Below are 27,312 nucleotides of genomic sequence, written 5' to 3'. Positions count from 1 at the left end.
TCTCTTTGCTCAGGTCTACAAGAGGGCGCTCCTCTGCATACATGCAACATTACCTCCCGGTTCCATACCTTTGGGCTGCCTATTGTCTTTCCCATTCTTCTTTCCACCGTGCACCATGAAGTCAAACAATAGGCCTTCGTAATCCCGTCTCTTGTGAACCTAGTGAGGGGCAATTAGGTTTTTGGGAAACGTTCTCCTGTGACTACGAACTTCTTCTCCAATGTGGTTGTGCACGACTACTTCCCCGACGCCGACGGCCTCCTCGACAACATAGCATTTGATCCTACTGCGAATGCATCTTCTTCCACTGGACGCGCATGCTCTTATCCCTTATGTTAGGGATTATATACAAATAATTGATAGGAGTACTTGCAATCGACATAGACTAGTTGTTTTTATCTTATCTATTCAATTGCATGTTTACTTTGATTAATATTTTCTCTGGTAAAATAATCATGTCTACTATGTTCATCGTGTTTTATCTAGTGTTTTGGGGATTAAATTTATTGGAAGATTGCTCATATGCAATGTACTTTCTCTGGTTAAATGATCATGTCTATGATGTTCATCATGTTTTATCAACTATTTTTCGGACTGCATTTATTGAAAAAGTACTCGTATGTTCAACAAGCTACTGGTGTTAAAAAAAAGGAGGCATCTAAGTCATTTAAAGCCTCAGTATACAAATGGTGCTGCTAGCTAAAATAATTTACAATCAACGGGAGACACCAAACTATGTGTTTTCCCTTTTTTTTATGAGCAACCGCAGGGGTGCTGCCTTTTCATTAAGTGGGAAACATGTACAAGTGCCATGTTTTAAAAGACCTACGGACATGCGAGAATCCAAAAAAAAAAACTAATGGCACAGAAGCCACATGTCAACTTACTCATAATTATGGTGTACTCTTGGATGGTCCTTTTTGCATATTATATCCCCGTGTGCAATGTGCGCCACCTCGATAAATGTCATTCTGATGCCACTTAAAATGTGCCAGTTCCTTTCCTTCCACACATTCCACATGATGCAGATGAGGGATGCAATCGCATGTCCCTTTTTCTTGCACAATATGAAGTAAACTATAACGTTGAAACGCAATGCAAAGGCCTCCACACACAACAATAAATTAATACACCGGAAAACAAGATAGCAAAGAACTTTAGCTATCAACATATGCAGAATACGTTGACAGTAGCTATATTGATATTTATAAAGGAAAAACTAAACTTTACACACAAAATTGTATATATTGTGCTCCGAAAACAGAAGTATAGCATTGCGCAAGGGCACTAACACAAATAACTGAGTGCATAGTTTTCAGTTATGTTCTCCATCCAGATCCAATAGCCCACGACTCTCAAACAGTTAGTATTGACAAAAAACAGCAAGATTGATCTTATAAATACATAAGTTGCGTACCATGTATAAAGACAGAATATTGCCCAGTCAAGTCTACAACAGGTACATTACCATCACAAATCGAACAAGATAACAGTAGTCACGGGGCACCAACTTAGTTCCATGAGAATGTACATTAGCAACCTCTACACTGTAAATTTACCACTGGCCAGAGTCTACTACTCAAATAACATCTCTCGCACACACTACTTAGCTCCAAGAGGAGACACAGTAGTGACCATTATGATATAGCTCGATTAAGTAGAGGCACATCAAAGTTTACAACGAAATAATCAATGACCAGTTGACCTTGATGAGCAACTTAACAGCACCAACAGTAATTTCCCCTTCCGTTGAACCATTGACTTCTGGAGTAAAAACAAGAGTCCGTGTGGCCGAGGCAGTTGCAACATCACAAGCCTGTGCAGCAAGCATTAACAAAAGCGTCTCCTCTAAGCCAACAGTTACAACACGGCGCCACAACTGGAGTATTCCACTACCATCACAGATAACACCACCAGCTTTGTTATCATGGAGCACAAGACGGTCCTGAATGCTGGAGGTGCAAGCTGTGATTTCTCCACAGAAATCTCCATCGAGAACCTTGATTTCAAGGGTAGCCTCCACTGCATATTTAACTACTGCAAATTTCACCTCCAGGCTGCTCAGCCTGCTATCAAGGTCGGCACATCCAACATGACTATGTTCCCTCGCTCCCCTTAATATGCCATCTATTGTACACAGTCCCTTGCTAAGTTTTTCGTCTTTCTTCCTGTGGTGTCCCGGTCTGGAGATCTAGGGGTCAGAGGATAGCTTGGAGAAGGGGATGAGATATCAGACGAAAAGGGATGAGATTATCAGCAGAAAAGGGATGAGAAAGGTTCACAGGATTCAATTACAACACAACCCGAGCACCACTCCTCATCTCCTAGTTATACCACTCTACACTTACAGGTGGGACACACCCACGCGACGGCTTACAGTAACTATTCATCGTCCACGTCATCGTCGTTCGCCGGTCCACTCGTCAGGGAGTCTGGAGCCGGCGACTCGCTGTCCGCCGAATTGGAGGAAGGCGTGACATTGCCCCCCGCTTGAGCTTGCTCATCGTCCCACAGAAGAGCTTCAGGAAATCTGCTTTTGACGACGTAGTAATCCTCCCAGGTAGCACACTCTGGAGGAACATGTGCCCATTGAATGAGAACTTGAGGTGCTGCTGCATTGCCCTTGCGTACCATCCGACGATCAAGGATTGCAACAGGTACCGGTGCTACTGTTGTCAAATCCGGCACGGCAGGAATATCCGTATACACAGGAGTGTAGTTTGGAGTAAATGGCTTCAATTGGGACACATGAAAGACTGGGTGTACTTGAGCTGAAACGGGTAATTGTAGTCTGTATGCGACAGCACCAATGCGCTCCAGAACAGTATAGGGACCGAAATACTTGTAGGATAATTTGGGATATGGACGATTGACCACCGTTTGTTGGGCATAAGGTTGGAGTTTCAGCAAAACTTGATCACCAGGTTGAAACTGACGTTCAGTCCTGTTCTTGTCAGCATAGCTCTTCATGCGTTGCTGGGCTCGTATCAGCTGAGCACGCAAAAGTTCAGTCTGTGCCTTATAGTCGATAACAACACTAGCAGCTGGCGAGTCATTGGACACGGTAAGGTTAGGCATTCCTCCAAAATTTGGGGCGATGTGATACAAAGCTTGGAATGGTGAGCATTGAAGAGCAGTATGAAAACTGGAATTGTACCAGAACTTTGCCATGGATAGCCAACGACGCCAATGACGAGGATTGTCTTGTACAGCACAACGAAGATACTGCTCCAAACATTGATTTACTCGTTCGCTCAATACCCATGGATTGCAGGAGGTTTCTCCAAAACTTACTAGTGAAGATCTTATCACGATCAGAGATAATGGTTTTGGGAATACCATGTAGTTTCACCACATTATCCAGGAAAACTTTGGCCACTGAAGTTGCTGTGAAAGGATGATGCAAGGGCAGAAAGTGAGCATACTTTGTTAAGCGGTCAACGACCACCAATATTGAATTTGCACCCTCTGAATTAGGAAGACCCTCGATGAAATCCATTGTCAATTCACTCCAAGGACTGTCGGGGGGTGGCAAGGGTTGCAGAAGGCCAGCTGGTTTTGTATTAGTGTGTTTTGCTTGTTGACACACTATACATTGATGGATATAATTTTCCACAGCAACCTTAAGACCTGGCCAATAATACAGCTGCTTCAATCTGTGGTATGTGGCCTGAATACCTGAATGGCCTCCCACTGCAGTATCATGGTGAGCTGCTATCAGCTTAGTTTGTAGGGCAAGATTTGCACCAATATACATTCTGCCTTTGTAAGTAATGAGGCCTTTCTTCAATGCATAACCTTTTGCATTAGGTGATTGAATTGCCAGCTCTTGTAATAACTGAGTGGCCACTGTGTCAGTGACATAGGAATTGGAAACCTCCTGGACCCAATCAGGTTGCAAGGTGGAAATGGCATGTGCTTCCAATAAATGGCCCACTCGAGACAAGGAATCAGCAGCACCATTATCACTGCCCTTTCTGTACTTAATCTGAAACTGTAAACCCACGAGCTTGGCCATTGCCTTGCGTTGCAAATCAGTAGTCAAAATTTGATCCTCTAGGTTGCAGAGGCTCTTATGATCGGTGACTATCTGAAATGGGCCGCGCTGTAAATAAGGACGCCACTTATCCACAGCCATAATCACAGCAAGGAATTCTTTTTCATAGATGGACATTTTACAGTTAAGTATCCCAAGAGCCTTGCTCATGTATGCAATTGGATGCCCTTTCTGCATTAACACTGCCCCCACTCCAGTGTCACAAGCGTCAGTTTCCACGGTGAAGGGCTCGGAAAAATTGGGCAAAGCCAGGACAGGTGCCTGTGCCATAGCTTGTTTCAGAGCAAGAAATGCTTGTGTTGCTTGTTCATTCCAGTAGAAACCCTTTTTGGTCAGAAGTTGGGACAGTGGTTTAGCAATCAGACTATAATGTTTAACAAATTTACGGTAATAACCTGTTAGGCCAAGGAATCCTCGTAGTTCAGTTGCTGTCTTAGGAATTGGCCACTGTTCCATCACCACTGTTTTCTCGGGATCGGTTGCAACACCGGAATCAGAGATAATATGGCCAAGATACTGAATACTGTTCTGCCCAAAAGAACACTTGGATAACTTAGCAAAGAATTGAGCCTGACGAAGTGTTTCGAATACCAGACGCAGATGCTCTAAATGCTCTGCCCAAGATGAACTGTAGACCAAGATATCGTCCAGGAAGACTATCACAAACTTGCGGAGGTATTTAGCAAAGATGAGATTCATAATGCACTGAAATGTGGCTGGCGCATTCGTTAATCCAAATGGCATCACTCGGAATTGAAAGTGGCCGTGATGCGTTTTAAAGGCTGTCTTTTCTTCATCCTCTGGCCTCATGCGAATTTGATGGTATCCTGCGCGCAAATCTAACTTGGAGAAAAATTTAGTGCCAGCCAATTCGTCCAGCAACTCATCAACGACCGGTAGGGGAAACTTGTTCTTCAAAGTTATGGAATTCAAGCGACGATAATCAACACAAAATCGCCAAGTGCCGTCCTTCTTTTTAACTAACAGCACCGGAGACGCGAACGGACTCATGCTTGTCTGAATCACCCCTCTGTCAAGCATTTCCGAGACCTGACGTTCGATCTCGTCCTTTTGCAATGGAGAGTACCGGTAGGGGCGACTGTTTGTTGGATGAGCTCCTGGTTCTAATGAGATCGAATGATCCAAAGCACGATGTGGTGGCAAAGTAGTGGGCTGATCAAAAACATCATGATATTCCTCGAGTAAAGACTGCATATCTGATTGCACTATGTTGGGTACAGATTTTGTTGTTTGCTGTATAGGATCAATCATAGCCATGGCCCAGACCTCATTCCCAGAAATCCACTTATTTAGCTGTTCCACAGACATTTCCTGGAGTGACTCTTGTGGTTTAGAAAGGACACCCTGCAGTGTAATAGATTTTCCCAGATAATCGAATGTTAATGTTTTCTGACGCCAATGGCAGATCATAGGACTGAACTGAATAGTACAACCAGCACGCTCTGCAAAGCTCTTATTTACAAACGTGTGTGTGCTGCCAGAGTCAATAAGCAAGAGCATCACCTGATTTCCCACCAAAGCACGAATGCGAACTGTTTCCAAAGCTTCTATTCCGGCGAGAGCATGCACAGAAAGATGATAGCAAGTAGCAGGTATTGTTGTTTCTTCCAAGAGATCCAGAGCAACCACTGCATCATCTGATAATACTTCACCAAATTCTCCAACTTCAATAGTGAGTAGCTGACCTGATCTTTTACACTGATGCTCTTTGGAATACTTATCCCCACATTTAAAACAAATACCATTGGCGCGCCGAAAATCACGGATCTGCCGTTCCCTGTTAAAATCATCATTGCCCTGACGGCGAGGCAATTCTGTTCGTCCCAGAGCTGGTGTATGCACCACACCTGCTACAGGTTGTGGTGGATGTTTTGTTGGAGCTGCTGGACGATTTCTGGGTCGTATGTGTTCCACTTCTTCTTCCTGAATTTTTGCCAAAGCTGCAGCGCGGGTAACACTAGTAGGAGCCTGCAATCTCACAGGTCCACGAAGCTCATCTCGTAATCCAAAGACAAACTGAGAGACAAACCAGCGAGTGCTCATGGTTGGATCCAGAGAAAGCAAATGATACATACACTCTTCAAATTGGGCCTTATATTCATTCACAGAAGTGGTTTGCCGTAACTGCTGCAACTTAGTCATCTGAACATCATACTCGTCATGCCCAAATTCAGTCACCACAGCACCCGTGAATTCATCCCAAGTGAGACGTCTATGCAAACGCATATATCCCAAGTGACAAGTTGCTCCTTTGGCCAGCGCACGGTGGATTTGAGTTCTTGAAGGGCAGCTTCGAAGGGCTCAAGGGATACGCCGTGGGCCGGATGACCAAAAGTCGTCGCGGCAAGCTCTACATCGATGATGCGGACTGGGGCCCCGACGCCGGCTCAATTGAGTACGGGTACCGGGTCCCCTTTGGCGGGATTCATGTCTTCATTGGCAAGATTGGTGAGCCGGGCCCCGAGCCGGATTTCTGCGCCGATCTCATCGAAACGGCTCAGCGCGCACGACCCGCCCGGGCCCGGCCCGCCTTAAGGCCCGCTTTTGTGGGATGCATCCATGAAGGGCCCTCTGATCCATCTGGGTCTGCAGATGAGGCGGCCGCCGGCTCTGACGGCGAGTCAGCCACCGATGAATCAAACTCGTTGTACCGACTTCAAGATGGCAGGCTCATGGGTGGTTCCGATGGCGACAGTATTCCGGACCTTTTTGAGCCGCCAAGTCAGGTTGGAGTTTTTATGGCTGGTGCGCAGCCTGTTCAGAACCCCGCTGCTGGATCGGGAAACCCGGTGCCTTCTCCGGCTCAGGTGCTGATGGATCTCACGGACAAGATGACGGCCCTGTTAACCACCGCGGTTGACCCGGCGAATCAAGCTCAGCATGATGCGGAGGTGGCACAGTTAAAATTGGATTTGATAAAAGCTAAGGAGGATCTTGCAGCGGAGGGGATCAGGCTGGCTGCGGAGCGGGCGGCCCTCGACGCCCGGACTCAGCTGATTCAGGCGCAGTCCTTCCAACTCACAATGGATCAGAACGCGGCCAACGAGGTCATGAGAAGGAGGCATCAGAAGGCCCAGTCTCGACTCCCACCGGTTTACGATCCACGCAATCTCTTCAACACACCGGGTGCAGGGTCTAGTAACCCGCCAGGGGTCATTGCACCCGGGTCTGGACCCCTTATTCAGCCACGAGTGATGGGGCCTCCCCAGGTGCCCCCGGCCCCGCCTCAGTATGTGCCAATACCCCCGGGCCATTATGATAACCCGCTGGAGAACATGGTGGCTGCGGCAGCACGACTGGCGGCTCTCCCCGTTGACGGCGACTCTCCGGCGGCCATCGAAACCCGCCGGGTCAGGGAACTCCTGCAGACGGCACTAGCGCAGCAAGAGGCGTACTCTTACAGCCGGGACAGGATCCACTTGACCCCTCGTCCAGGCCAGAGCCTGAGTTACAGCCGGCACATGGTCTCAGCAACCGGCTCAAGTAATGTCCGACGTCGTGACCCGCCCCCTGGCCATGGCCCGGCTCATAATGGAGCCTTCTACGCAGCAGACCAAGCACGGCAAGAGGCGAAGCAGGTGCCTCAATTGACGGCTTACCAGACCCCCCCGGCTTATCCGACGACGTCCGTTGATGTGGGTATTTCTACCAGGACCGGTGGTGTCCCTTGTTTGGTGCCGGCCATCCGTAATGAACGTCTACCTAAGGACTTCAAGGGCCCTAGGAAGGTGCCTAACTATACAGCGGACTTACAGCCTGCAGCCTGGATTGAGAGTTATGAGATGGCTATGGAATTGCTGGAGGTCAGTGAGGCGGCCATGGCCAAATATTTCACCATGATGTTAGATGGAACTGCCCGCACGTGGTTGAAAGGGTTACCACCAAACTCCATTGGGTCTTGGGCTGAGCTGAAAGCCCGGTTCATTCAAAACTTCAAAGATACCTGCAGGCAGTCTATGTCAATTGTGGATCTGACTAACTGTAAGCAGCAGGAGGGTGAATCCACGACCCATTGGGTTCGCCGGGTCAAGGAGATCATACATTCATCAGATAAGATGGATGCCGGCTCTGCAGTCTTAATGTTGGAACAGAACTGTCGCTTTGTGCCCCTTAAGATGAAACTCGGGCGGCTTAAACGCGACTGCATCGATATGGGTACCCTAATGGCGGCTCTTGTCAAGTACGCCGATTCTGATGGTACCAAGGATCCCCCTTCAGACGATGAAAGGACAGGGAAGGGAAAGAAGAACGACAATGGCAAGGGTCCTCAGTTTAACCCGGGGAACCAAGGAGGAGGCAAGCGTAAGGCCGATGGCAGCCTAGAGTTTGTAGCCAACGCCAACTCCCAAGGTAGTAACCCGCGACGCAAGGGGAGGCCCCCTCCCCGAGGCGGCGGGTCAGGTCCAACGCTGGAGCAGCTGTTGAATGAACCTTGTCCAAGGCATGGCTCTAGAGAGAAGCCAGCGACTCATCTGTGGAAAGACTGCGCGATCATGAAGGCCTTTAAGAGCTACAATGGCCCGGGCGGCGGCTCAGGCGTCGGCGGTTTTCATGGCCCGGGCGGCGGCTCAAATTCCGGTCCTCAGAACGGTCAAGGGGGCTTTAATCAACAGGCGGGTCAGGGTCATCAACAGCAACAGGGGGGTTATCAGACCAACCCAAAGCAGCTTAGCGGTGGACAGTATCATGTGTTCACCACTAGTTTGTGCAAATGAGATCAAAAGCTTCACAAGAGGGCTGTGAATGCTGTTGAGCCGGCGGTTCCACGCTACTTGCGGTGGTCTGAGCAGCCTATAGTGTGGAGTAGGGAGGATCACCCTCCCCGGGTGGATAACCCGGGCCACTTGGCCTTAGTGGTGGCTCCTCAGGTGGGAGGTTATAAGTTCACAAAGGTGCTCATGGATGGAGGCAGCAGCATCAACATCCTATATTATGAGACTTTTCGCCGTATGGGGCTGGTTGATAAGAACCTCAGCCAGTCAAACACTATTTTCCATGGTGTGGTACCTGGTAAGTCGGCTTATCCAGTCGGCAAGATCGAGTTAGAAGTGGCTTTTGGTGATGAGAACAACTACAGGGTGGAGAAGTTGACCTTTGAGGTGGTCAAGATAAGAAGTCCATACCATGCTATATTCGGACGGCCGGCTTACGCCAAGTTCATGGCACGGCCGTGTTATGTGTACTTACAGCTCAAGATGCCGGGTCACAATGGGACCATCACGGTTCCCGGCAGCCGGAAAGTGGCTCTCGAGTGTGAGGAAGGTGATGCAGCTTATGCAGAGTCTGTTTGTGCAACAGAGGAGTTGAAATTTTACAAAGACAATGTTGACCCAACAGACATGACTTCTCTAAAGAAGCCGACTACGGAGGCTGAGTCGGCGATGAAATTTAAGTCGGCTGATGAAACTAAGCTTGTTGATTTTGTTCCAGGAGATTCATCTCAGTAGTTTAGCATCAGTGCCAATCTGGATCCAAAATAGGAAAGCGCGCTCATCGAGTTCATCCGTGAGAATAGGGACATCTTTGCGTGGAAGCCTTCTGACATGCCAGGTGTACCTAGAGAACTCGCTGAGCATACTCTCAATGTTGATCCGAAATTTAAGCCAGTCAGACAGTTCCTTCGACGGTTTAATGAGGAGAGGCAGAAAGCCATTGGTGAGGAAGTGGCCCGGCTCTTGGCGGCCGGGTTTATTGTTGAAGTTTTTCACCCAGAATGGTTGGCTAACCCGGTGCTCGTGCTCAAGAAGAACGGCACCTGGCGGATGTGTGTGGACTACACGGATTTGAACAAGGCGTGTCCGGCTGATCCTTTTGCTCTCCCCCGTATTGATCAAATCATTGATGCTACGGCAGGTTGTGCACGCTTAAGTTTCTTGGATGCTTATTCCGGGTATCATCAGATTAAGATGGCAGTTAAGGACCAGGAGAAGACGGCGTTCATCACTCCCTTTGGAGCCTTCTTCTATGTGTCTATGCCCTTTGGACTCAAGTGTGCACAGGCGACTTACCAGCGTTGTGTACAGAATTGTCTTCATAAACAGATCGGGCGCAATGTTCACGCTTACATGGACGATATTGTGGTTAAATCCATCAAGGAAGAAACCCTGATAGATGACTTAAGGGAAACCTTCGATAATCTCCGGGTCTATAAGATGATGCTTAACCCGGCCAAGTGTGTTTTTGGTGTTCCTGCAGGCAAACTATTGGGCTTCTTGGTTTCTGACAGAGGCATTGAGGCTAACCCGGAGAAGATTAAGGCCATCACCTCCCTAGCTAAACCGGCGTGTATAAATGACGTTCAGCGTTTGGCGGGTCGCATCGCTGCTTTAAGCCGGTTTATAAGCCGTTTGGGTGAGAAGGCTATGCCCTTATATCAGTTGATGAAGAAAACTGATAACTTTGTTTGGAATGATGCAGCTAATACCGCTTTTGAGGATTTGAAAAAGCAGCTGGCAGAGCCCCCAGTCCTTGCTGCTCCGGTTGATAAGGAACCCTTGCTACTGTATGTGGCGGCAAACGTGCGAGCTGTCAGCGTGACTATTGTGGTGGAGCGCAAGGAGGCGGGTAAGGAGCATCCGGTTCAGCGGCCGGTTTATTATGTCAGCGAGGTGCTCATTGAGTCCAAACAGCGGTACCCGCATTGGTAGAAGCTCGTATATGGTGTGTTCATGGCGAGCCGGAAGCTTAAGCATTATTTTCAGGGTCATCCCATCACTGTGGTCAATTCTGCCCCTCTTGGCGATATTATTCAAAACAGAGAGGCCACAGGGAGAATTGCTAAGTGGGCTATAGAACTTGGACCTCATGGCCTCAGATATGTGCCACGCACTACTGTTAAATCTCAGGCTTTGGTGGATTTCATCAACGTTTGGACAGAGTCACAAGTGCCTGAGCAAAAACCGGATAACACTTATTGGACTATCCACTTTGATGGGTCCAGACAGCTGGAGGGCTCGGGGGCTGGTGTTGTATTGGCTTCCCCTAAAGGTGACAAGTTCCATTATGTGCTACGGTTGATGTTTCCTTGCACTAACAATGCGGCTGAATACGAGGCTTTGCTCCACGGTCTTCGGGTGGCTAAGGAGATGAGCTTAAGCCGGGTAAGGTGCTTTGGTGACTCAGACTTGGTGGCTCAACAAGTATCAGGCACCTGGGATTCTAAGGATCCTCTCATGGCGGCTTATCGCCGTGAGGTTGATGCCATTGCCGGGCACTTTCAGGGATACCAGGTGGAGCACATTGATCGCAGAAAGAACGAGGCGGCTGATGCTTTAAGCCGGCTAGGTTCTCATCGAAAACCGGTGCCGCCTAACACTTTCTTGGATGTCCTGTATAACCCTTCGGTTAGGTTGCCTACAGAGGAGGATTTGGCTATCCCTGACCCGGAGGCACGACTGGTGGCGGCTCTTCATGTCATACCAGACTGGACAATGCCATATCTGGCTTATATAACCCGGGGAGAGTTGCCTGAGGATGAAACTCTGGCCAGGCAAATAACCCGGCGGGCTAAGTCAATGATTGTTATCGACGGCGAGTTGCATCATCGCAGTGTTTCAGGGGCATTTCAGCGTTGTATCTCCCCTGAGGAAGGTCAAGAGATCTTGCGCGAGATCCATGAAGGGGATTGTGGCCATCATGCCGGTTCAAAATCCCTTGTGGCCAAGGCTTTCCGTCATGGTTTTTATTGGCTGACGGCTCACGCTGATGCAGAGGACTTGGTCAGTAAATGTGATGGTTGCCAAAGGTTCTCACGACGGGCTCATGTGCCGGCTCAGGAGTTGAGGATGATCCCAATCACTTGGCCCTTTGCGGTCTGGGGGCTTGATATGGTTGGGCCTTTTAAACGGTCCAAGGATAAGAAGACCCACCTCTTGGTGGCAGTTGATAAATTCACGAAGTGGGTGGAGGCTGAGCCAGTTAGCAAGTGCGATGCAGCCACGGCGGTTCAATTTATGAAAAAGGTGATTTTCCGCTTCGGCTTTCCGCATAGCATCATAACTGACAATGGCACCAATCTATCCAAAGGCGCTATGGAAGAGTTTTGTCAACGAGAGCATATCCGACTTGATGTTTCCTCAGTGGCTCATCCCCAATCCAATGGTCAAGCTGAGAGAGCTAACCAGGAGATTCTGAAGGGCATCAAGCCCCGGCTTTTGGTCCCTTTGCAACGGACGCCGGGTTGTTGGGTGGAGGAGTTGCCCTCCGTCTTATGGAGCATCAACACTACTCCTAACAGGTCTATAGGCTTCACACCTTTCTTCATGGTTTATGGAGCAGAAGCAGTCCTCCCCAGCGACATCCGTCACGATTCACCTCGCGTGGCGGCTTATGTTGAGACGGATAATGAACAGGCGCGCCAAGATGCTCTGGACTTGTTGGACGAACAGCGTGATGTGGCCGCAGCCCGTTCAGCAATTTACCAACAAGACCTGCGCCGTTATCATAGCCGCCGGGTCAAATCCCGGGTCTTCCAGGAAGGCGACCTTGTGCTCCGGCTCATCCAGGATCAAACAGATGCACACAAGTTATCCCCACCTTGGGAAGGGCCCTTTGTGGTCAGCAAGAACTTGCACAACGGGTCATATTACCTCATTGATATTCGGGAGCATAAAGATTCACGTAAATCTGAGGAGGAGACCCGTCGGCCGTGGAACATAGCTCAGCTTCGGCCTTACTACACTTGAGCTACCGGCTCTCGTGGTGTACATATTTATCTCAGACATGTATATATTATGATAAGCAATAAAGCAGGACCTCTGTCCTTTTTTCCTCCAAATAGGCGTGTGTTGTTTTTTACATGCTGACTTAAAGGAGGATCCGGCTTATGATCGTATTCGAGTCTAGCCGTAATCAGTAAGGTCACTTGGGGGCTTCCTGTTCAAACATGGGTCGTATTCGAACCAAAGAGAACATAGCTGTCGATACCCACTTGATTGGCAAAGTGCCGAGCTCATTGGGAAGTTGCCTTTGGTCATATTTGAATCACAGTTTAACCCCTCTGAGAACCGACGTGGATCGTATTCGAATCAGCGTCGTTAAACAATTTTATGAATCATTTGGGGGCTTCCTGTTCAAACATGGGTCATATTCGAACCAAAGAGAACATAGCTGTCGGCACCCTTTTGATTGGCATCGCCACACCCACTGGGGGCTATATGATCGTATCCGAATCTTAGCTTAACCCCTTGGGGCCGGGTCTTTGGTCGTATTTGAACCGGAGGCCCCTAAGTTCTTCTGCTTTTTCACAAGTTTATTCTGAGGTATGCATGGCCGGGTCTCACTTGCCGGCTTAACTTTGGTTTACAGTGTTAGTTGCACGTCATGGGTGTAATTAAAGCAAGTAAATCAGAGTTAAGGTGTCAACCTTACTGCCCGGGTTATTTAAACCGAAAGATGCATACAGGCTGTTCAGTGTGTTATTTTGGCTATGTTCAGAGTATAATTAAGGACCAGTCTTTTTTGATTCATATTCCGGGTTATTTATCTCAAACACCTGATTCTCAGGGTGGTAAGCCGCCTCGAGACTTGTGATTTTCCTTTTCTATGCAGATACTTAAAGGCACCTTTTGAGGTTGAGAGAAACAAGGGATGATTATGACCCGGAGAAACATCAAAGAGACAAATTCAAAGGGCTTTTTCATTCAAAACGTGCACGATGACACGGCAGAGATACATTGTTGCACTTACTCCATTACAATAATTTTTCAAGTCTAAAAGATGGAACAATGGTTGATAAGCCGCCAGCTAACTTATGATGCCCGCTGAGTTGAAGTCCCTGGCTCATTCCTGTCTTCTCCTCCGGTTGATCCCAAGACCTCGAAGGTTGATGATTTCCAGTCGATGCCGCTGAGAGCTTCGAACTGGGCTTCTTCGTCAATTAACCCGGCCGGGTCAATCTCCGGGGCGAAGGTGTGCTGACGAGCCGGCGGGATCAGGTTGAGGGCTTCATAGCGAGGGGTTGGAATCCTTTGATTCTCCGCATCATAACCCGGCTGGTACTTGGTCAAGTCGGTGTCGTTCCCGATGAGGGTGGCCACCGGGCGTACAGCCTTCACACATGCCGCGAAGTCCTTCTGGTCGAAGGCTGAGCCGTCTTCCTTCAGGCTTGGGTAACCCAGGGCGATGTCTGCCGGGTCTAGCTCCGGCAGGAATGCTTTGGCCCGGCTCAGCGCGACGATTGCTCCGGCTCTCGCGGAGGCCCGTCGTAACTCCTGGATCCGCTGCGGCAGAACAGCGAGCCGGCGCAGGACTTCGGCCAGATGAGTTGGCACCTCGTTGGATAGGGCCACCACAGCTAAGGCACACTGTGACCCGGTGTAGAGTTGTTCCACCAGGGTGTACACGGCCTTTAATTTGGTGACCACGCTCTGGTTGAGGTTGGCACTCCTGGGGCCTGTTTAACAAGATCAGATAAGCCGGTGACAAGGATGAATCATGACATATACAGACTTGATGTAAGCTGGTGAGGCGACTTACCAAAGATAGCAGCCACCATTTGGGAAACCTGGCGCTTTAGGCCGGAGAGCTCAGCGGTCTTCTCAGTGAGGGCCTTCTCCGCTTGTTCCGCCCGGGTTACCAGTGCGGCCTTCTCTTCGACCCAGGATTTCCTCTCAGCATCAAACTCGGTCTTCAACTTTTCTTGAGTGGCAATGCTGGATACAAACTTGGCGTTTGCCTTCCGGGTCTCCGTCTCCTGCATCTTTAGCCGGCTCTTGAGATCCGCAAGGTCCGCCTCTAGTTTCTTGCCAACAGCCTGCATGTATTTCCGGGTTAATTAACAGTTGTTATATAAGTCCCAAGCACTTTCCAAGCAAAGGCACTTGGCACTTGGGGGCTAATGCATATTGAACGTCTCTATCTATGTACTGCCGGCTCAGTTGAGTAAGCCGGAACCTAAGTCTACAACATATTCAAGTATAAGTCATCGACTTGGGGGCTAGCATGGCAAAGGTAACTATGCAGTAAAATAAGAAGACAACAGAAGGGTACCTCGGATTTTTGTTGGATTTGGTTGACCATGGCAACCTCGGCATCCCGGCTCTTGTGGACGTGGCTGATGTAGCCAGAGACGAGCTCTCCAATGCTCAAGTCGGTGTAGCCGGAGAGGTCCAGGTTCACCCGGTGGGGCTGCAGTAACTCCCCCTTCGCGGAGCACTTGGCCAACGCGGTCGGTCTCCCCGGCTCAACGAATTCCGTCCGGGTGATTACCACGTCCGGGTCGTCTGCTGGTGGGGCTGAGCTGGAGGCCTCCGGGTTAACCGACGCTTCGGTCATTATCTTGGTAGTCGGGGCAGGGGCCTCAGGCGTCGTGTCCATTGGAATGGTGGCTTCGGGGGCGGAGGTAGCTGGCGGCTCTTGAGCCGTCGCCTCCGAGTCAGGCAAGTCTGGCACTCCGGCTGATCTGGTTTTCTTTGCTCTTTTGGTGAGCTTTGCCTGGGCACTGAAAATATAGAAGTGTTAGGCACACAAAGAGTAAGTACAGACAGATAATGTAAGGAGATTGTTATTACCCGGGTGCAGTCTTGAAGGCCGGCAGACTTGACTGCATGGAGTCACCCGAAGAGGGGGAGGTCTCCTGACAATTGGAGTCAGAAGAGTTGAGTGGCTGACGGATAACACCCGCCAACGGATGAAAAGGGTACAGGTGAGAAAAAACCTCAGTGCGACGCTTCCTTGTTGCGTCGGGTAACCCGGTGGAGAGGTCGGTGTCCTTACGGGCCCGGGTGTGACGCCGGCTTTTGTGAACCTGCTGCTTCAAAAGAAATTGAGGGTCTTGATGAGCTAATGGATGTGAGAAGCTTACTTTCCGGATTACTCTTCGGACTTTCAGCTGTGGCAAAGACTCCGAGTCGGAGGAAAGTGACATTACCTCTTCAACCACCGGGTTACTGGCGCCGGTGTCATCCTGTCAATGAGCAAATGTTGATAAGGCGGACAACAACAAACAACAAATATGGCAAGAATTTAAAGGTTTAAGGATTACCTCTGACTCGGAGCTGTCGCTTAATTGCAATAGCTCCGAAGTAGTGGGTCTGCTTCCCTTTTTGCGAGGGGCGGCTTTCTTGGCGGCTTTCTTCGCCTTCTTGGCCTTCTTGGCCGCCTCATGGTCATATTTGACCCGCCAGAATTTATCATCAGCCTGAAAGATACAATGATTGATTCTTAAAACGGTTCAGTTGAAGGTTATATGCAGACGAAGATAAAAGTTAAAGTCAGCGGCTTACCGCTGGGGCTGGATTGGTCTTGCAGAAGGGGGCTAGCCCGGTTCTTCCGCAGTCTGCCAAACTCTTGTTTAGAAGAGCCTCGGTCTCTTCCTCTGCAACGTCTTCTGGAAGATCATTGCGACTGTGCCTCTGCGGGTCATCCTTTCGCCCGGTGTACTCACACATTAAGCCGGGGCGGCGGCTCAATGGGATCACCCGCCATGAGATCCAGACCCGGACCAGATCAATTCCGTTCAGACCGTTGCCTAGCAGGGCTTTGATCTTATTGATCGTTGGAAGCAGAGGCTGGCGTTCCGCGGCATTCAGTTTGTCGGATAACGGATGAGTCGGCTCTAGACGGGTTGGGCGAAAGCCGGGCAGCGGGTTCTCGTCAGCCGGGGACGTATCTTGGCAGTAGAACCAAGTCATATTCCAGTCCTTGGGGTGGCTTGGCGGCTCTGCGTAAGGGAACAGACAGTCCCTACGCCGCTGGATGGAGATGCCGCCTAATTCCAGACTTGGCCCGTTGGCACACTCGTTTTGGCGGTTTAAGTAGAACAGCTCTCTGAAAAGCAGTAAACTGGGCTCCTCTCCAAGGTACACTTCGCAAAAGACTTGGAAGTTGCAGATGTTGGATACGGAGTTGGGTCCTATATCCTGAGGCCGTAAGTCAAAGAAGTTGAGCACGTCCCTGAAAAACTTTGAGCCGGGCGGTGCGAAGCCCCGGCTCATATGGTCTGCGAAGATCACTACCTCCCCGTCCCTTGGCTGTGGTCTCTCTTCCGACGGGTCAGGGGCGCGGTAGGACATGATTTCCTTCTTAGGTAAATATCCGGACTTAACAAAATTGGCCAGGGTCTCGTCGGTGACGTTGGACCTCATCCAGTTGCAAGTGATGGGAGCCTTGGGAGGCATGGTGAAAGTTGGTGGTCTATGATAAAGAGAAAAGTGTCCGGGTTAATTATAAGCCGGAGATCTATTGTTCAAACTAAGATGGCGGCTTATGAAAGGGACTAATGATATATACTCAGATACAGTGGGTTATTTAAGCCGCAGGGGGATTCAGAGTAAGTTGGTTATCTACGGTTTTACCACAGTTAAGCCGGAGGATTCTACAGAGCATAGTTCTCTTTAAACCGGAAAGTTCTATGGCGCATGTTTTCTTTAAACCGGAGATATAAGCCGCCAAGATTCAATGGTTGCAGTTTTTACTAAGTGTGGTAAAACAGGTTTCACATATGGCAGTAACTTTGTTGGATCAAAATGGTCAGGTGGAATGAAAACTTTCTAGACCTAGAAACAGACGAGCGGATATTCTAGAGCTCGAACGAAGCATTTAAACAGTGGAAGGAGACCTACTGGTACTTGAAATGAGGCTAAACAGCTACCGCACTAGTTCTATGCAAGGTTAAAGATCAACCAAGTACAGTGGCTACAAGAACTGCCGAGGTTTGTGGCAATGGCGATGAACGCGAAGAACACAGACGAACCCTACAGTAGATCTATCTGACAGGGCAAAGGAGACTCACCGGAGTTGGAGAAGAGCGGAGGTCGCCGCCGTGTATCTGGTCCGGATCAGGGTGATGCAGCGGCCGGGTTGATGAAGACCAGGGGCGCGACGGCGGCGGCAGTGGCGGAGCTCGGGCAGAGGAGCGACGGCGCGAGGAGGAAGAAGAGAGCGTGAGAAGAGCAAGTTGGGCCGGCCTATTTTTAAGGCGAAGTCATAAGTGGGCGCGAGATTCAAGGAGACCACGGCGTGGTTATCTCCCCCTCACGACGCCTCGATTTTCGGAATGACAGTAAAAGCAAAGATCCGTTGCGGATCTGGCGGAGTAAAAAACGGACTTAATGGAGGATGACGTCACGGCGGATTATCCGGAGTCCAGAGGGTGACGTCACTCCGGGTTATGGCCATCCCATGAATGGTAAGCCGGAGATTTTTTCGGTCAGAAGGGTTGAAGATTGACATGAGCTGGCTCAAATCAATCTGGGGCCTAATGTTGAGAATATAGACCTTAGAGTCACCCGCCAGGAGGGGCCGGGTTACTCGTACGGTTGTTATCAGAAGCCCGGAGCCAAGTTTCAAGACGATGGGCCAGAGATGGGCTGAGACCCGGATATGGCTTAAGGCCCGTAGTTACAATCATTGTTATGGTAAACTTGTAGCGTAAGGCGTGTATAGTTTAGAGTCCGAGCCGGACACTCTTATGAGCCGGCCGGGACTCTAAGGGCTGCTGGGCGTCAGCCTCCCTATATAAAGGGACGACCCGGCAGTGGTTTAAGCGCGACAACAATCTGATCGAGAGCCGGGGATAGTTGTTCAACTCCTGGCGATCGTAACCCTAATCAATATCACCTCAAACTGGACGTAGGCTTTTACCTTCATCGTAAGGGGCCGAACCAGTATAAACCCTCGTGTTCCTTATCCCGCATAACCCCTTCAAGCTTCCTAGTTGCGATGGCTCCACGACTAAGTCCTAGCTCAAGGACATCTGCCGCGACAATTCCACGACAACATCGCAGCCAATCCATCCAAGTACAGAGTAGCAGTACTGACCCAGTGATGAACAGGCACTCGGTACATCTCGAAATAAGTCAAGCACTGGTCTATCCAAAGCAGGGGCATCTCACCATGGAAACGTGGAAAATCATGGCGTGGTTGACGCGGCCGGTACTCCTCCTGATCTGGTTGGGTGTGGAGGGTGGGCCGCACATCCTGCTCATGTGGTGATGACGGCGCGGTGTGAAATCTGGACGGCTGCTGTTGAGGAGTTCCAAGCAGCGGTGGATGATTATTGGCGAGCAGCGACACTCCATGGCCCTTGTCGGCAGGTGGCAGAGCGGTCTCCTGATGCAGTGCGGACGAGGATGATGGGGTTGACTTGCCGGTGTCGTGGACGCGGTGCTTGATGTGGTCCATCTCGTCGCCAAACTCGTCTACCTGTTTGCGCAGGCTGGTGACATCCTCGGAGACGGTCTTGACGCTGGTATCCATGGCGGTGAAGCGGGTCAGGATCTCCTCCAACGTCGCCTGCACCTTCTCCATTGTGCCCAACAAAATTTCCGTCTGCGCCGAGGGCTTTGTGATCTTGGACGGCGCCGTCGCGGCTCTCCTGAATCAAATCCAACCCCGCTAAGGATTTCGAGCCGATGAGCCGAAGCAAATCAAGGCACCTTTCGCGGTGGAATTTTACTGATTGATCTCGGATTGTGAGCGCGAGCGGAGCAATCACAGGCTCTGATTACCAGTTGTGGTGTCCCGGTCTGGAGATCTAGGGGTCAGAGGATAGCTTGGAGAAGGGGATGAGATATCAGACGAAAAGGGATGAGATTATCAGCAGAAAAGGGATGAGAAAGGTTCACAGGATTCAATTACAACACAACCCGAGCACCACTCCTCATCTCCTAGTTATACCACTCTACACTTACAGGTGGGACACACCCACGCGACGGCTTACAGTAACTATTCATCGTCCACGTCATCATCGTTCGTCGGTCCACTCGTCAGGGAGTCTGGAGCCGGCGACTCACTGTCCGCCGAATTGGAGGAAGGCGTGACACTTCCGTTGCTCGTCGATGATGTTAAGATCTACCTCAATATATATACCATCTAGTAACACGAGCCGACGAGTTGGGCCGTCAAAATCAACGACTGATCCTATGAGAAAAGGTCACAGAACATATTAACAGTATGGTCACCTGGATAATGCAATGGTAGGTAAACAAGCATATAATGAAATCTAATTGTATGTGAGCATGTTCATTTCCACTCTGCTCAATACCTTAATCAAAGCATATATTCTTATGATATTATGACCATTCCTTTTGTTTATGATCTTACTAAGGGCCTTTTTGGTTGAAAGAATTTTCACAGAAATTTTGGCGGATTTAAATCCTTCAGATTTTCCTATGTGAATCACATAGGAACTTTTTGGTTCCGTTGCACTACATTTGAATCTGAATTTTCCATTGACTCAAACCTCTTGGAAAGAACCCTTTGTTTATATTAACAGACTTCCGTACAAATTCAATCATGTAGCATTCGAGTGGACAAGACATTGCAATCCAGCATGTTTTTCTCTATTCCCACTTTACTGGAATCTTGCGATTCAAATAGGCCCTAAACTTTATAAGGAACCTGGAGGTTACAACCTCTGTTCCTACCACAGCCATGCATTATGCGAATGCTTCATTTTGTATATAAAGTTATAAACATGTGCAACCAACAAGAATATGGTTCATTAACTATCCTTGTGTATTACTACAAATACCAAGACATGATTATATGATGATGTAGTCATATAATTTCAAAACACATTCCCTGAGCCGAAACAAAAAGAGCTGGTAGGTAAACTCAGTCATAACCATAAAGTAATATCATGCATAAGCAACCAAGGAAAAAGGCGGTCATCACCACACAATGAGAAATGACTGCTTCAAAGTAATTAAGCATGGTCTTCAAAGTAAAGATGTGCTACCTCTGAGTTGATGAGTTGGTACTCCTCTCTAGAGCGACGGTAGAGATAGACACACTTGAAATCCAGGTGATCTCTGGCAATCACAGTACCATACACCTTCAACGGGAATCCCACATCCGAAGAGACTATCTTCACTGAGAGGACATTTAGAGAGTCATACACATGGTACACCTGTCTTCCGAGTGAGTTGGCGTATGTGGATGGAGTTTTGTGAGTGTTCCGCATTGGAGCCAGAGGAGCTGCGTGCGTGCCGTAGGAAAAATCAAAATCGCATTGGAGGGGCAATTAAACATGGATTACATGGGGGAATCAGGAGGAATCCGGGGGGGTGGGTGGGGGGGGAATGGATTTGGGATTTACACTCCTCATCGATGTCAAATTTGGAGAAGTCCCTGTTGTAGAATCGGGTGTAGCAGACTTCCCCCGTCTTGGGATCGTACTCGCGGATCCTGTCGATGACGGCCTGATGCGCTGCCTTTCTCTGCCTGAATTCCTCCATCTTCCGCGCATGCTCCGCCGCCTTCTCCTCAGCCTCTGTCAGGCCACAGCAAGCTGCAGTTCAGCGCGGGCATCTTCAGTTAACGCACGGCCAGGATTGAAGATGGAAGAAGGATCGGACGGCTCGCTGCGCTCGCCCTCTGAATGAACCGTTTCCTGTTACTGTTTAGTTTCCGTTGCCGTACTGTTCCGTCACCTGTTGTCGCTGGCTATATAAAGCCACTCCTCTCTCTTTGTAAGGTATGCCATTTTCTGTAATGAACAACTACCACTTTACAGCTAATACAGATAAGCATATTCGCCTCCGATACTCTCACGCTTTCTCGGTGACGAACCCTAGCGCTCCGAACCCCAATTCTCCTAGCTTGATCTAGGTTCGGGCATGACAATTGGTATCATGAGCCAGGCTGATCTTCGGTGAGTAGTGTAGCGGCGCGGAAAATTTTCTCCCTCCCTTCCCTCCCACTTTCTGGCGGCGATTTTGGGCGGCGGTGTTGGGCATCGATGGAGGCGGTGTGGTGGCGCTGGCGGCGGTAGACTTATTCGGTGACAGCTCAGGATCAAGAACTGGTTGTGGGAACTCTCTGTTTCCGTGGTAAAATTCCGAGTCCTTTTCTGGGTGGTGTTGCAGGGAAGCAGATCTCGTTGGGCAGCTCAAGTCTCAGATCTGTTCGGGTTCCCAGCACTGCGGGCTGTAAAATTCCTCTCAGGCTGAGATTGAGATGGGGCGTTCGAAGCCGAGCTTGGATGAGAATGATATCGCGGAACTGTTGGCTCTTAAGGGCGAGGTGGTTCAGACTCGTGAAGATACGGCAGAGATGCGGGGAGAACTTGATGACCTGCGCAAAGACGTCCACGCCATGAACCTCAAGCAGGATACCATGGCCAAGGCGATGTCGGGGGTGCAGGAGGTGGTCTCAGCTCTGAATACGCAGCTGTCGACTATGGCAGATATTCTCAAAAATTTCAGCAACAATCGTGCTCCAAGCCCGGGGCAACCAATCACAACCCAAACAGTGTCGGACGTGGACATACCCCAAACTTCTCGGGAGGCTGCAGAACCTGATCCCATGAGACCGTTGACTGAAGAACTGCACAAGCGTTTGGCGTTGGAACAAGAGAAAACCAAACAGTGTGCACTCCAACTACCGGCCAGTTTACCTCCTGTCCGAGTATCCACTAGATCAGCTCCTCCGGGCTTTGCAGACGCACCTCGGCGTGACACACATTCGGGCAATGCAACTCCTACAGCAACTTATCGCACTGCCCATACTGCTGTATTCAATAACTTTCAGCCACCAGCAGTTCGAACACACTAGGAGGATTTCTACCGACAGTATGAACAGGAAATGCGTACCCAGTTTCTGAAATCTATCACTAAAGGACCACGATTGGATTTCCCTTCATTTGATGGGGATAATCCAGGAGGATGGATCAGACAACGTGAGAAGTTTTTCCAAATGTCAGGTACACCTACTGAGTACAAAGTCAACCTTGCACAAATGCATGTGGTGGGCAAAGCAGATGTTTGGCTCAGACGCTCGGGTATCTTGGCAAAGAAACCTACATGGTCTCAATTCTGCACTGAAATTCTACACAGGTTTTCGTCCTCTAGTTCCTATGATCTAACAGAAAAGTTCCACTCTTTGAAACAGAACACTCTAACTGTAGCAGAATACACTGAACAGTTTGAGGAGCTCATGGCCGAAGTTCAGCAGGAAAACCCTGATATTTCAGAAAGTTGGTTTGTGAGATGCTATGTTAATGGGCTCAGATCACAGTTGAAGTTCCAGCTGAGGCCTCTCAGACCTGTTACCTTGATTGATGCTTACTGGTTGGCAGTAGATATTGAGCAAGGAGCACCTCTTAAGAAGCAATTCCCACAGTATTCTTCTAATGCAAAAACATCTTCTCTGTTTCCTAAACAGCACACTTCTCAGTCTGACAAACCCAATGAATTTAAACCTCCTGTCACAACTCAGAGGGCCAGAGAACCAGGCAAATGTTGGAGGTGTGGGGATCAGTGGTTCCATGGGCATAAGTGCAAGCACGCACCTGTGATTAATGTTCTTACTGGTGAAACACCTACTGACAATTCAGGAGAACAAGAAGAAATGGAAGAACAGGAACAGGAAGAGCAGCCTATGGCAGAAGAACAATGCATGAGGATTTCTTTACAAGCTATGCAGGCAGACAGTGTTAATACCATTTCCATTGCTGTTTCTATGGGAGGGAAACAAGGAATTGCCTTAGTGGATTCTGGCAGCAATTCCACCTTCATGAGCTTAAAATTTGCACTCCAAACTTCCTGTACAATCATCAAAGATCAATCCAGAGCAGTAACTGTTGCTGGAGGGGGAAAGTTGTGGTCAGGTTCTTACATTCCTACCACTACTTTTACTGCTGGTAACACTTATTTTCAGCATCACTTCAGAGTGTTAGACCTACCAGGACATGATGTTGTATTGGGTTCAGATTGGATGGCACAGCACAGCCCTGTAGCATTTTCTTATGATCCCAGACAGCTTATTATCTGTCATAATCAGAGTAATTCTATCACTATTCCAGCTTGTGAAACCCTGACTGCAACCAACCAGATTGATGCTTTGTAACTTAACAGAATGCTCCTCAGTGGTGCCCCTGCTTTTGTGCTCCAATTAGCAGAAGATACCACTCTTGTACCTGCTACTAAGGACAGTGCCCCCCTGCAGTTATGGAAGTCTTGCAAGAATTTCAGGAGGTTTTCAAGGAGCCACAAGGACTGCCCCCAGTGAGGGAATTAGATCATGAGATTCCTCTCAAACCTGATGCTGTACCACGTAATTCTAGGCCCTATAAAGTTCCACACATGCAGAAAAATGAGATGGAGAAACAAATTCACCACTTGTTGCAATCTAAGATGATCAGAGAAAGTCAAAGTCCTTACTCATCTCCAGCCATTTTGATTATGAAGAAAGATGGGTCTTGGAGAATGTGCATTGACTACAGAAAATTAAATGCAACAACTGTAAAAAACAAATTTCCCATTCCGGTTATTGAGGATTTGTTGGATGAGCTCCATGGAGCAAAATTCTTCACCAAACTGGACTTGAGATCCGGATATCATCAGATCAGAATGCATGACAAGGATATTCCCAAAACTGCATTTAGAACTTACTTTGGGCATTATGAGTTTTTAGTGATGCCCTTTGGGCTTACCAATGCACCAGGAACTTTTCAGGCCTTGATGAACAAGATCTTTGGTCCTTATCTCAGGAAGTTTGTGCTAGTATTCTTTGATGATATACTAATCTTCAGTCAAACTCTTGAAGAGCACCAGGAACACATCAGAATAGTCCTACAACTCCTCAAGGAACACCAACTATTTGTGAACAGGTCCAAATGTGTGTTTGCAGTTCCTCAGGTGTCCTACTTGGGTCACATTATCTCGGGTGAGGGAGTATCAACTGACCCAGCAAAAATTTCTGCGGTTGTTGACTGGCCAACTCCAACAACACCAACTCAGTTGAGAGGTTTTCTGGGATTATGTGGCTATTACAGGAGGTTTGTCAAGAACTTTGGTAGCATAGCTCGACCCTTACACAATATTCTCAAGAAAGATAGCTTTGTGTGGTCCTCTGCACAGACACAAGCTTTTCAGGAATTGAAACAAGCACTGATATCTGCTCCACTTCCGGCTCTTCCTGATTTTTCTGCTCCATTTGTGCTTGAGACTGATGCTTCAGGCACTGGGTTGGGAGCTGTTATGATGCAACAAGGTCAACCAATTGCTTATTACAGCTCAGTGTTGTGTCCTAAAAATGCTGCATTGTCTACTTATGAGAAGGAGGCACTAGCAATCATGGAAGCTTTGAAACGATGGAGACATTATTTCCTGGGCAATGATTTAATTATCAGAACTGATCACCAGAGCTTGCAGTTTATGACAGATCAGAAGATTTCCACTAGTATTCAACACAAGTTAATGCTCAAATTATTGGAGTTTAACTTTCAGCTGGAATACAAAAAGGGGAAAGAGAATATAGTGGCTGATGCACTATCCAGAAAATATTCTTGCATGGCAATTTCTGTAGCTACTCCTCAGTGGATTTCTCAAGTTGAAAATTCTTATATCAATGACCCCCATTGTCAGAAACTATTGGAGAAGCTGTTGGTCACTGCAACTCACACTGTCAACAATAATTCTCTTCAGCATGGCATAATCAGACACAAAGGGAAAATTTATGTGGGCAGAGACACTGAACTGAGACACAGGATTATGCAGGCACTACATTCTTCTGCTATTGGGGGCCACTTTGGCATGAAAGCATCCTACAAGAGATTGAAACAAGTGTTTTATTGGCCTGGGATGAAGAAGGACATGGATAACTTTGTTCTGTTGTGCCCTGTCTGTCAGAAAAACAAGGGGGAAACCTGCCCATATCCAGGGTTTTTAGACCCACTCCACATTCCTGACATGGTTTGGACACACATCAGCATGGATTTCATTGAGGGTCTGCCGAAATCCAATGGGAAAGAAGTGATATTTGTGGTAGTGGATAGATTGTCTAAATTTGCTCATTTCATTCCCTTGTCACACCCTTACACTGTTCAAACAGTAGCTCGAGCATTCATTGATAATGTTATGAAGTTACATGGTCCCCCTCTTACTATTGTTTCTGACAGAGACTGCATCTTCACAAGTAGACTGTGGCAAGACATTTTTGCTGCCATGGGGATTGAACTGCGTTACAGTTCAGCATACCACCCACAGTCTGATGGGCAGACGGAACGTGTTAATCAGTGCATTGAGAATTATTTGCGTTGTATGACATCTCTAGATCCAAAGAAATGGGCACTGCATTTATCCATGGCAGAGTATTGGTACAACACGTCTTTTCATTCATCCCTGCAGAAAACCCCCTTTCAGGCGTTGTATGGTTATCCTCCTCCGGACCTCCAACTCCCAGCAGCACTTGCTACTACTAACCAAGAAGCAACAGAGTTTCTGGGGGACAGAAATGCAATGTGGCAGCAGTTAAAAACCAATCTGGCCAATGCTCAAGCTCGAATGAAGAAGTATGCAGACCTTAAACGTTCTGAGCGACAGTTTTCAGAGGGAGACATGGTGTATCTCAAAATGCAGCCGTATCGTTTGAATGCTATTGGCGCTCGTTCTCATATCAAGCTTCAGAGCAAGTTTTATGGCCCGTTCCGCGTAATAGCAAAGGTGGGAAATGTGGCCTACAAATTGCTGTTGCCAGATAACGCTGCCATACATCCGGTTTTTCACGTCAGCCAACTCAAGAAACATCTGGGACCTCAGGCAGTTCCTTGTGCTGACCTACCTTTGATCGGTCCGAATGGGCGTGTGCGCACGGAACCGTCATGGGTGCTGGAGACGCGGCAGATACCCCGCAACAATGTGGCTGTGGTTCAGTGGTTGGTACAGTGGGAGAACCTGCCTCCTGAAGATGCGTCCTGGGAAGATGCAGATTTCATGAAGAAGGTGTTCCCAGCTTTCTTGAAACAAACAGTGGATCGTTGGTTCAATCGCCAAGCTCCTTGAGGACAAGTTCGCTCTCAGCAGGGAGTATTGTCAGGCCACAGCAAGCTGCAGTTCAGCGCGGGCATCTTCAGTTAACGCACGGCCAGGATTGAAGATGTAAGAAGGATCGGACGGCTCGCTGCGCTCGCCCTCCGAATGAACCGTTTCCTATTACTGTTTAGTTTCCGTTGCCGTACTGTTCCGTCACCTGTTGTCGCTGGCTATATAAAGCCACTCCTCTCTCTTTGTAAGGTATGCCATTTTCTGTAATGAACAACTACCACTTTACAGCTAATACAGATAAGCATATTCGCCTCCGATACTCTCACGCGTTCTCGGTGACGAACCCTAGCGCTCCGATCCCCAATTCTCCTAGCTTGATCTAGGTTCGGGCATGACAGCCTCCCGCTGCCGCCTCTCCGCCGCCGCCGCCGCTTCGGCCACCACCTCCGCCTCGTCGTAGAAGAAAGGCTCTAAGCAGCCACTCTCGTCGTGCACCTCTTGTAACCCTAGGTCGCCTTCCGCCAT

At 48.7% G+C, this 27,312-nt stretch overlaps 1 pseudogene; it reads right to left on the bottom strand.

Annotated features, from left to right (window-relative positions):
• Positions 1-1,675: 1,675 nt before the first annotated feature.
• LOC123158032 (uncharacterized) lies at positions 1,676-27,312 on the bottom strand (annotated as a pseudogene).

The sequence above is a fragment of the Triticum aestivum genome, chromosome 1D (genome assembly GCF_018294505.1).
Source record: "Triticum aestivum cultivar Chinese Spring chromosome 1D, IWGSC CS RefSeq v2.1, whole genome shotgun sequence".
NCBI classification, from domain to species: domain Eukaryota; kingdom Viridiplantae; phylum Streptophyta; class Magnoliopsida; order Poales; family Poaceae; genus Triticum; species Triticum aestivum.
Note: the sequence above shows the minus strand (reverse complement) of the source record. Positions and strands in the feature narration are given on the sequence as shown.